At 50.1% G+C, this 12,163-nt stretch overlaps 1 long non-coding RNA gene across 3 annotated transcripts in view; it reads right to left on the bottom strand.

The window, feature by feature from the left end:
- Positions 1-11,220, bottom strand: part of LOC118594687 — a 41,660-nt gene extending 30,440 nt beyond the window's left edge. Inside the window, exon 1 of one of the 3 annotated variants that reach the window (XR_004946400.1) lies at positions 11,180-11,220. This is a non-coding gene — a long non-coding RNA (uncharacterized LOC118594687). Of the gene's footprint in view, positions 1-7,629; positions 7,801-11,179 lie in introns of those variants that run through there. The other 2 variants (XR_004946399.1, XR_004946398.1) reach the window with 2 other exon arrangements.
- Between the last annotated feature and the right edge of the window lie 943 nt (positions 11,221-12,163).

Genomic DNA, 12,163 nt, shown 5'->3' with positions numbered 1-12,163 from the left:
GCTATTGCTGGTTAAGCTGCCCTGCCTTTCATTTACAGGATTTCACTCAGCTCTGACAGTCATCACAGAGAGGAGGGATTACACACCTCCCCATGCCAGGAAACTGAGGACCTGGATGATAGTGTCATGTGATACAGATCACAGCCAGAAGTGGAGCCAGGATGCCAAAGTAAGGCTCCCCGGTCCTTAGGCCTGTACCCCCCTATCCTCACCCCATACAGCCCCTTAGTGCAACCAGTAGATGGGTGGAGGAGCCCCTACAAACCTCCAGGTGTGCTGTACCACCTGAGCCTCCCCACAACCATCGGGTGCTCAGGTCTCTGCCCACGCTGCGTCCTTCCCTGACCCAGGATGCAGTACAAAGCCTCTCTCGACAGGGCTTATTATTCCTAATCATAGACGAGAACACTCAATTCAAAGCCATTTCTGACTCCATTCAAGTCAAGCATCAGCTCTCACTCTGCCTCTCTGACCCCCCTACCACCCCACCTCCTCCTCCAACTGGCGCCAACAACACAAGATAAATCTTCCCTCTGAAATATAACAGTTGTTCTTTCCTCTTCCAGTTGAAGCCGCTGCCAGGTAATTAGCATACGCTGACACCTTGATAGACGAAAAGAAAGGCATGAGATAATTCCCTTTTTCTTTAACCATTATAGTATGAAGGAGCCTTTCAGTTTGCCAGTTACCCAATCCAGCATTTCTGCACGCACAGCCCACCGTGTGACATGTTAGTCTAGCTAATCATACCACCTCTGCTACTCATCACCAACCCCAGGTCACACTTGATAGAGCAATCCCCCCTCTTCACTGCTGAGACCTTCCGGGTAGGAGGGGCAGCCAAGGTTCAAACTGGCTGGAAATTGCAGGGTTGATGGGGTCATCCTCCGTTGAGCGCCCCCCCCCCCCCCCCCCCCCCACCCCCCCCCCCCCCCAGCCAGTAGCCTGAAGCCTTGCAAAGGCCTCCGCAGGCCAGTTTTGGAACCCCCCTCTCCTTCTTCTCTCCATGTTTTGCTCCCCAAAAGAGGCTGGACTTTGACCAGGCTCAGGGAGTAACTAGACAGAAAAGTTGGTGCCAGGGCGACAGGCCTGACCATGCTGGATTTGGGAGGAATATAGAAGATTTGGGGATTTTGGACCAGGAATGTCGAATGCCTTGATGGAGGGTTAATAGGCCATTCTAGTACCAGCCTGAAAGACAATGGCACTATCGCTGAGAGCAATGTGGACTATGGGGGCCCAGTTTAAGAGGTTTCAGAGAGGGAATAATATTAACAACTGAACTAGAGACCATTCTTGTGATAGTTTGGCATTCTAGATTTCTGCTCTCGTCCTAAGAACCTGTCTGAGGCTAAATTGAAAGGTGTTAGATTAGTGTTCTTGGCAGAGGAGATTTCAAGACAGCCTAATATTGACTCTGTCATGTGGTTATTAGTAGTTACTCTTATGCAGGGATACAATGAGAAAACAAACAAGCAGGGCTAAAAGAAATACAAAACAAAGCCTCTGCCCCCCCCCAAAAAAAAGAGCATCAGGAGATTTAATGTGGGAGTCAAGGCTCGTACTAAAAGAGGTGAGAAGATTAAAGAGATAAGATTATAAGATAAGGTCTCAGGGTGAAACCAACTAAGCCTCCAACTTGTAAAAAGGGAAGGCCTGAGGAATTTTGTTCTTTGCTCCTGAAGAGCAACCACAAAGAAGAGCTGCTGCTAATGAGATTCAAGGGCATTGGGGATGGGGCCAGGCTCCCGTCCAAGCAGGCAGCTGAACTGGACGTCATCTGCTGGGTGGTTCTGGCTTCAGAGATGTGAAGGATACATGGGTAAAGAGGTTATAGAGTCTTCTCCCATGGTTAAGGAGCACTGCTGAGGCCAGGCATGTGGCAAGGGAGTCCCTGCATGGAAGCCCTGAGAAGCCATTTCTCGAAGCCATGAGGATGAAGCCTAGATTTCGTTGGAGACCCCAAGATATGGGACATGTCAGAGTCATGGGATAGCTACCAAGGGAAGTTACACACAGGGAGTGGAAGGAACCCTAGGGAGACCAGTGTGTGGTAGTCAGCAAATCCAGAAGGGCAGAGCCATCTAACCACCAGACACGGAGCTACAGATCTGGAGTTGGCCCTGCTGAGTTTCGATCTTGCTGTGGGCCAGTATTTCCTCATTATGTTCCCTTCCATCCCTTTTGGAACAGTAATGTATATCCTGTACCACTGTGTGCTGGAAGTATGTAATTTGCTTTTTGATTTTATGGGGGGGTTATAATTAAGAAATTGGAGTTGGGGATTTAGCTCAGTGGTAGAGTGCTCGCCTAGCAAGCACAAGGCCCTGGGTTCGATCCCCAGCTCAAAAAAAAAAAAAGAAAAGAAATTGTCTTGAGTCTCAGAAGAGACTTTGGACTTTTAAACTAAACTAGGCTGAGCCTGAAAGACTGTGGGGACCTTTGAAGTTAGATTAAATGCATTTTGCATTATGACATGGCCATGAGCCTATGAGGGAAGGTTCAGGGAGTGGGATGTGATGGTTTGATGAGAATGCCCCCCCCCCCACGAGGCTAATGTTTTGAATGTTTGGTCCTCAGCTGATGGAACTATTGAAAAAGATTAGGTGCTGTGGCCTTGTTGGGGGAGATGTGTCACTAGGGTGTGCTTTGAGGTTTCAAAATACTTCTGCAATTTCCAGTGTCTGTTTCTCTCTGCCTCCTACTTGAGGGTCAAGAGGCAAGCTCTCAGCTCTTTCTGACCCCATACCCTTGCTCTGCCATCAAGGACTCTAATCCTCAGCAATGCTAAACTTCAAATTCAATGCTTGTTTTTGTGAGTTGCCTTGGTCAGTCAGGTGGTAGTGGCTCACATCTTTAACCTCCATGCTTGGAAGGCAGAGGCAGGTGGATCTTTGGGTTCGAAGCCAGCCTTGTCCAGATAGTTCCAGGATAGCCAGGACTATGTACCGAAGCCCTGTTTTAAACAAAACAGAGCAAAACAACCACCACCACCACAAAATAAGTGCCTTGGTCATGGTGTTTCTTCATAAAACCAGAAAAGTGGCTAAGACAGGGACAAGCAGTTTGGTCATCTGTTTGGTAAGACAGAAAAAGCTTCCTGGACCAGCCAGCCAGCCAGCAAGGCCTCCCAAGGCCAGGGGCCAGGCGTCATGCATCTGAGTAGAAACTGAAACCAGAGGCACTCTGACAACCTGTCAAGGTTCCTCCCAAGAAGCCTCTGGCCCCCATCTCTCAAGTCCCTTCCTAAGGAAGAGGTCCACTCCAGGCAAGAGATAGATGTCTCACTCCATCCTCTTCCTGGTTTGCTCTTGGGCCCCTTTTCCTGAGTAGAGCAGGTTCTGATCCCCTCCTGTGGGCCCAGAGCTGGGGTGAGCGCTGGATCGAGAGCCTGGAAGATAGTCTCAGCCAGTACAATCACACCTCCTTCCCTCCTTCATCTAAGGTGGGGTAAGAGATGTCAGGCGGGGCTGGAGAGATGGCTCAGAGGTTAAGAGCACTGGCTGCTCTTCCAGAGGTCCTGAGTTCAATTCCCAGCAACCACATGGTGGCTCACAGCCATCCATAATGAGATCTGGTGCCCTCTTCAGGCCAAAAAAACCATTGTATACATAATAAATAAATCTGAGAGAGAGAGAGAGAGAGAGAGAGAGAGAGAGAGAGAGAGAGAGAGAGAGAAAGAGAGGGGGGTGGTCAGGCATGGTGGTCCATGGCTGAAAGTCTAGCACTCAGGAGACGGAGGTGGGAGGATTCTAAGCTTCATGGCAAGATCCTGACACTCTTGTACTCTAGACTTCTTTCCTTCTCTCTCTCTCTCTCTCTCTCTCTCTCTCTCTCTCTCTCTCTCTCTCCCTCCTCCTCCTCCACTACCACCTCTTCCTCCTGCTCCTCCTCCTCCTTGAGGCAGGGTCTCTGTGTAGCCTTTGTTATGCTCAACTCACTATTGTATACTAAACTTGTCTGGAACTCACAGAGATCCATCTGCCTCAGGCTCTCAAATACTGGGATTAAAATATATACCACCCAGATCTTTATTCTTATTTTAAAAGCATTTATTTCTATCATGTATTTATTTATTTTGAGATAGGGTCTCACTACATAGCCTGAAACTCACAGAGTCTCTGCCTGCCTCTGTCTTCTAAGTAATAAGATTAAGGGTATGTGGTACCATAGTGAGCTTTATTTCTCTCTCTCTCTCTTTCTCTCTCTGTGTGTGTGTGTGTGTGTGTGTGTGTGTGTGTGTGCGCCCCACATGTGTGCAGGTGCACTCCAAGTCCAGAAGAGGAAGTCTGATCTAGGACTAGAATTACAAGTGATTGTGAGCAGCCTGATGTGGGTGCTGGAAACTGAACTCAGGTCCTCTGAAAGAGCAGTAGTTCTTAACCACTGAGCCATCTCTCCAGCCCTAGCCCTGTCTTAAAAGAGGAGGATAAGAAGTATTTACTTTTATAATTTAAATGTCACACTCCTTTAATCCCAGCACTCAGGAGGCAGAGCCAGGTGAATTTCTGTGAGTTCGAGGCCAGCCTGGTCTACAGAGCGAGATCCAGGACAGGCACCAAAACTACACAGAGAAACTCTGTCCCGAAAAACCAAAATAAAATAAAATAAAAATGAGGCTAGAGACAAAAATAGACAAAATACCCATACACATAAAATAAAGAGCTAGCTTTAAAAAACATCTTACAATTTATTTTATTTATTCTTTGACAATTTTATAGACTTATACAGTATATCTTGACTATCCAACTCTACCTCTAATTTCCCGGGGACAACCCCCAACAAATCCCCTACCCACTTTTTTCTTAACCCACTGAGTTCAGCCAGTGCTGCCCGTGGGCAGTTGGCTGATGGTGTTGGCTTGGCCCTATGAAGGCCTTATGCAGGTGACCACACCAATGTGAACTTAGGAATGTAACGGCCACATCATGTTCAGAAGACAGCGTGTCACAACCCTCCTCCCCACCCTCTAGCTTTGGGTACGAGATATTTTTTTTTTTTGGTTTAGTTTAGCTTTTTGAGACAGGGTTTCTCTGTGTAGCCCTGGATGTCCTGGTACTCGCTCTGTAGACCAGGCTGGCCTCAAACTCACAGAGATCTGCCTGCCTCTGCCTCCTGAGTGCTGGGATTAAAGGTGTGAGCCACCCCTGTCCAGCAGCAGGTTAGAGGTTTTAAATAAAGGAACCTGCCTGAGGACCCACCTAGGTCTCCATATCCACAACTGACCGGAAAGAGCAGCCAGCTACCCAGCCCCAGACACCCCTGAAGGATGCTCTAGAACTAGAGCATCCCATGGGCCAACCAAGTCTGATGCTGGACCTGGACCCCAGACCCCTGCAGTGTACATTCCTGCTTCCATCCCTCTTGCACAGGGACTGAGCCCAAAGAACCCTTAAACAGATTCCAGGCACAAAAGCAAAGCCAAGCACACAACACAAAACATTCCACTGGCCTTCAGCAATGTGTATGAATGTTTTATAGATACAAATGTGTATTGTTTTTTTTAATTTTTTTGACAGGGTCTCCCTCTGGCTGGCCCTGAACTCACTATGCAGTTGAGGTTGGACTCAAACCTTTGCCTCAACCTCCCTTACAGGCACAATCCACCATGCCCAATGATAAATATGTATTTATAAAATACACACATTGAGATGGGGTTTCTTATAACCCAGGCTAGCCTGGGACTCATAGGTAGTAAAGGATAACCTTGAATTTATAACTCTCCTGCCTCTGCTTCGAAGGGGCTGAGACTGCAGGCATTTGCCACCAAGCCACATTTATGGGGACCCAAGCCAAGGCCTGGTGTGTGCTAGGTTTCACTGGGTAGCAACATCGTTAGCCTCGTTTTGGCTTTTTGAGACAAGATTTCATTGTGTGGCTCAGGCTGGCCTCAGCCTCCTGAATGCCAGGATTATCAATGTGCACAGTTATATCTGTTAAATACACACATGTTTGCTACCAGAAAGGCCTGGCATACTCTGACTCTGGCCTGTGTTTCCTGTCATGAAAGCCTTTCCCCATCACCTTGTTTGGAATCTCAACTTCATATCACTCCTTGTTTTTCCTTCTTGATATTTATTATTTAACACACACACACACACACACACACACACACACACACACACACGTCTTGTTTCTTTTGTCTCTTCTATATAGCATAAGCTCCATGGGGGCAGGAGTTTGAGCTGCTTACTTCCTACGGTAGCCTATAGCTTAAGAGTGTCTGGCACATGGAAGGTATTCAACTGTTTCTATCATCCTGTGCCTGGAACCCAGAAGACCGATATATGTAATTGTATTAATATAAAATGAAGGAAGGAAGGAAGGAAAGAAGGAAGGAAGGAAGGAAGGAAGGAAGGAAGGAAGGAAGGAAGGAGGCAGTGTCTACCAGCTGGCTCCCTCTAAAGGCCATTTTATTTTCAGGGACCTCACTTCTCTCTGGTGACCTCTCCAGGTGTCCACAATCACATGTCTATCCTCTGATAGGTAAACCTCTGATCAGACTCTCCAACCCTGGTCAGATTAATCTGTGGTTACAAACCAGGGCTCTGGACACGAACCCTGTGGGTTCAAGCCCCAGTTCTACCTCTTATAAACCCAGGGACATTGACGTTGGAAAACCTCTTCCTGCAAAGTAAGGGTGCTGGCACAGCTTGCAATGGACCCAGGGAAGGTTCTGCTCCCCACAGCCTGACCTCGCAGAGGGCGGGGACAAGCCTGCAAGTCCACTGCCCAGCACTTCCCAGAGGCCTCAGAAACTGCAAAGGGAAGCCTGGGGTGCAGCTCAGTGGCATAGCACGCATGATTCCCAGACCTATAAAAATAATCGAGTAAATAAAAACATCAGAATTTCTGCTATCCCACTCTACCTGACCCCTGACTTAAGCACAACTGGGGGGTGACGTGGAGAGGAAGACACCCAGCGGCTGTGCTCCGAGGCTTTGCGTCAGGTTACTCAGATCTGTCCTCTCTGTCCTCAGCATCAGCATGTCTCTCTTATGTGATAGGTGGGGGCAGAGAAGGATGTCTATGGCAGTCAGTATCATCCACCCTGTGTCTGTATGCCACCCCCATCCTGCCTGTATGCCACCCCCATCCTGCCGCCGTCACCGCCCACACCTAGATTCAAGCTACCCTGTGGCCCTTTGCTTGAAAACCTCTGGCTGAACCTCACCCTTGGCGCTGGTACCCTATTCTCACTCCAGAATCAACCAAGTCCCGCCTCCACACAGCCATGACACCTTATATCATATTATTCTCTCCCTCTCCTATCGCCTACATATATGGACCAAAGCAATTTTCCTGGCATTTCCTTCCTTCTGGGCCAGCCACTTAGAGTCTACTGCAGGTCAGTATCTCACCTACCTGCCAGATCTCCCCAAATCGACACCTGTCTAACCAACTAGGTACTCCTACAGGGCTTGCCCTTTCTTTCATCTATCTTCCTCTCTGTCTTCATAATCACCTCAGACAGTGGCAGGACTCAACCTCCCCACTCTGCTGATGAAGTAACAAAGGCTGAGAGACGCTGAGATCGGTAACAGTCACCCCAGCCCATTCCTCCTTCCAGCTCAGTAATTGGCACCACCAACCGCCAAGACGCCGGAAACAAGCATCACTCATGCCCACCATCCTTCACTTCATCCTTTCTTCCACAGCCGAGTGGTTCCCAACCACGCAGACCGGACTGAATTGCCTCTCGGGCAGCTCACCCCTCTCCAGCAATATCTCCTCGGTCCATGTGAGTTGAGCACGCCCCTCCCCTGGATGCTTGTCAAGGTCTCCCTCTCTGCCTTCAGCATGGCCCCACCCATTCTGTACACTGCACCGCTTGTTTCTCTGGCACGTATTCATTCAGCCCACTCACTCAACACATGGTTATGGAGAGGTTACTGTGTGCCAGGCACTGCCCTGGATACAGGGTATAACAATGGAACAAACAAAACCATTGTCTTCGCGAGGCTTGCGCTCCGATGAGGTGGGGAGGGACCAGTGGTAAGTCATCCAGCAAATTTGCGGTGTTCCATGGTGGTCACTGCTACTAAAAAGGAGGAAACCAGAGAACAGGAGGTCGGCTTGTTATACAGGGGAAGGAAGGAAGGCCTGACTGAGCCTCCGCCGGAAGAGGTGGGGGACCATCCTCTCACTGACACCTGAGGCTGGACCAGGCAGCAATCCTGAGAGAGAACAGAGCTTTGCAAACTCTTAAAGAAGGATGCAGAGGCCCGCAAACCTAGAGTGTCTTATTCTGCAGCTCAGGCTGGCCTAGACTATGTAGCCCGAGCTATCCTAGATCTAGATGGTAATCCCTCTACCTCAGCCAACCAAGTCCTAGGATCACAGACCAAAAACCAAAAGGGGAGCCAGCGAAACATATCAGCAGCTTAAAGACACTTGCTACCAAGCGTGCTAACTTGAGATCGACCCCCAGGAAGCCCAAGGTCAAACAAAGGAGAGAACCAGTTCCCACAAGTTGTTCTCTGAGCTCTACATGCACGCCATGGTGTGTTCACGTGAGCTCACTGAATAAATAGTTGTATTATTTTAGAGAGGGAGGGGTGAGATTTGGTAAGGGGCCTCACTTCAGTGTCTGTCGGCCATCATGAAAACGTTGGCTTTGCCCTCCCAGGGTGAGAGGTAAGGTCCCTGGACAGAACAGTGATGGGACCTACCTCACATTTTAGCAGGCTCCGTCTCCCTACAGTGTGGAGGGCAGACAGCAGGGGAGATGAGCCAGGAGGCCACTGCAGCAAGGCAGAAGAGAGATGGAGACAGCAGGGACCAGGGTGCTGACTGTGGAAGTGGCAAGGAACCGTCAGAGGCTCCATGAGGTATTACAATAGCGGCTGACAATGGCTGCTGAGCCCCGGGCTGGGTGTAAAGTGAAGGAAGAGCCAGAGATGACATCAAGGATGCTGAGGACTTGACGGCTCCCCTGTTCACTACTGTGCTTAGGTTGGTCCAGACCCTTTGCCAAGGATTATAAGGTACTTCCTGATCTCGTCCCCCGCCCATGATCTTCCAGGACCCATGAGTATTAATACTGTTTAACAGTTATCGAATGTTAATCTCATGCCCAGCCTGTACTAAGCGCTTGGTGAATGCTCTCTCGTGCTCCACAAAACCCCAATGAAAGAGGTGTGTTGTGATTCGCTTTTTTATTATTAATATACCCATTTAACAGGAGAGGAAAGCAAGGCACAGAAAGGCTAAATAACGTGATCTGGCCACAAAGACAGAAAATAGGAAACTTAGGATTTGAACCCAGGACCATTTTTCTTCTTTCTTGTCTTGGGGGTTGGGGGTTGGGATCTGGCAACTCTTGAACTTGCTATGTAGACCAGGCTAGCTTCAAACTCAGAGATCTACCTGCCTCTTCCTTCCAGTGATGGGAGTAAACACACGCACCACCACACCGTCTCCAGAACTGTTTTTCTAAGCACACAGGGACTGACCTTTTAGTTCCACAATAACCATGACTTCACTCTCTTAAATTCAACATCCTCTAGCAGGAAATACCCAGACACGCCTCATCTTTGCCTGATGAAATCGCCTTCTTCTGAGAAGCCGGGGGTGGAGTGGGGGCACCCTTCTCTGTGTTCTGAAGTGGCCCTACTCTGTTGCTCTGTCTCAGCTATTAGGGTCTGGTGGCAGGCTACATGTGGACCGCAGAGACCATCTCTGTTTGCTCTCACAGCTGAATCCAGAGCACAGAGCAGAGCCTGGCACACAGGCCCTGGTAATGGTCTACGGATTGATGAACCTCAGATATTCCACCCCTCAAGGCAAGCTCACACTGCCTCCACCGGTGTCGGGGTCTGTGTGTCACCCTGTCCCCATCATAGGAGATATTTACAGCCCCTTTCGCTGAGCACTTACTTTGTGCTTAATGGCACTTTGCATAATGCGCTGTCACCCAACCATTCACAGCATGAATACGACGGTCTCCATTTTACAGGTAAAGAAACTGAAGCTTTCTCGCGTTCAGCAAATTCCTAGTCAGAATGCAGTTGTGGGTTGCTAATCACATTCTGACGACTGGAGCCTGACCGCAGGCAAAGGCTGACACAGAACCCCCAAGTCAACAAGTGAACAAAGCGGCAGTCCAGCGTGCTGGCAGCAGAGAAAGGGCTCCCCTCCTCCTCCTCAGCCCTCTCTCTTCATTCATCTCCCCTTTGGCACCCTTAATAAAAGCCCGGAGATTGACCGATGGAGGCGGCTGATTTCCCCGTGAGAGAAACATCCTTTACACAAGAACATTCAAACAGGATCAGAATTCGTCCGCGAGGCACCGGCTTCAGAAGACAGCTGGGGACGCAGAGTTGTGGGAGAAGGAGGTGCAGAGGGAAAGGGGAACAGCCTTTTATTTATTTATTTCCCTCTAGGAGCCTTCACCTTTCATTAAAACAGCCTCCGGATGTAGGTGCAATCAAACATTCATTAGACAAGCAAGGTACATTTAAGAAAAAGCTAACAACGCCCAGCGCGCGCCTGCGCGCGCGCACATCCACACATGAAGCCATAATCAATCTGCGAAATGAAACCAGGTCCTTCAGGCGAGAAAAGCAGACCCTGTTCCTCCGCACCCAGCTCCCCAGGCCCCGAGTCCCCGTCCCTCCCACGATCCCGCACCTGCGGGGGGTGGGGCCTGCGCCCCATTCTCCTGGCCTCTGGGGCGGGACAAAAAAAAGGGGGGGAGGGGGGGGGGGAGGGTGTCCCTGCTAGCTGCTGAACCTTGGCAGGTTTTTTTCCATGATCTGAAGCTCACAGAGTTTCTGCATCTGTCCCCAAACCTAGACGCTGAGCTCATCCTTCGCCCAGCACAGCCTTCGGCTTAGGACAGTGGGGCTGGAGGCGAGTGTCCCGCAATGTTGGTCCCCCGTCCTGTCAATCAGGAAGGGCTTCCCGGAGGAGGGGATGGCGGCGGAGCAGGGGGGGAATGGGGGTAAGGAAGCGGCTTGACAGATGGGGAGTGGGAGGCTCTTCCCAGCATATGGGGCTGCGTGGGTGGAAGGAGTCTGGGCCGGGCGGGGGATGGAGGGGCGCTGGGTTGCGGAGACAATCTTTGGAGCGGGGACACGCGCTGGAGTGGGGGTGGGCGTGTGAACCGGACGGAGGAGAGGGGAGGTAACCCCCAAAGGTGGAGGCGGGGAGTGGGGGTGGCCACGGCCGAACTCACCCGGGAGCCGAAGGCGCCTGGCGCCCAGCACCTTGCACAAGGGCGCCCCCTGATGGCGCCTCGGGAGTCAGACGCAATTTCTATTTTCTGGGAAAAAAAAAAATCAGTTTAGCGGAATCCTTTTTTCTTTTTTCTTTTTTTTTTCTTTTCTTTTCTTTTCTTTTTTTTTTTTTTTTTTTTTTTTTTTTTTTTTTTGAGATAAAGTCTCATCTAGCCCAGGCTGGCCTCGAACTTGCGACATTGTGAGGGATGACCTTGAACTTTTTCTGATCTTCTTGCCTCTACCACCTCAGTGCTTGGGTTAGAGGAATATGACACCACCACACCCGGTTTAAATTTAACCAGATACAAGGCCCTCGCTGGACTGAGATCACCCTTCCAGGCAGCTCAGCCCACTTTACAGCGCAGAGAATCGAGGCCAGCGAGGGCCTAGAGGCTGATCTGAAAGAAGCAGGATTTCTAATCCATGTATTCGTTTCCTCAACGTGCAAGCTGAGCTTCTTGCATATAGGGGATACACTGCGGGACGTAAACGAACAGGTCCTTGGCTTCCTGGGGGCTTATAGTCTAGGTGAGGAGACCTAGACTAACAAATGAGCAAAATAACGTCCCGCTGAGGAGTGAATGAATCCCCGTGTGGTGCTAGGCGGGACTAGCTTCCCTCAGCCTGCCTCCCCCTCACCGCTCCCTAGGGGACCAGGATGTGTCAGCCTTGGCTTCCAGGCAGGCAACAAAGAAAGGTGGCTCCGAGGGGGGATCCAAGATAGATAGAGGGGTGCAGACCCATCCCCAGGGTCGCTCCCATGTTGTTCTGCACCTGCAACCTCGGGCAGTTGAATTATTTTCGCATCCCAACCAGATGAGGTTTTAATCTGTCTTTATACAGCAGCCCCGCTGCCTGTGCTGGGGTTATTACTGGGTTTTCTGTACATTGATCCCGGCTGCTCTAACCAAGCAGCTTCTGAGATGGAGTCGGGAGGGGTC

The sequence above is a fragment of the Onychomys torridus genome, chromosome 13, assembly GCF_903995425.1.
Source record: "Onychomys torridus chromosome 13, mOncTor1.1, whole genome shotgun sequence".
NCBI classification, from domain to species: domain Eukaryota; kingdom Metazoa; phylum Chordata; class Mammalia; order Rodentia; family Cricetidae; genus Onychomys; species Onychomys torridus.
The sequence above is the reverse complement of the archived record's forward strand: the minus strand, read 5'-3'. Positions and strand labels throughout refer to the sequence as shown.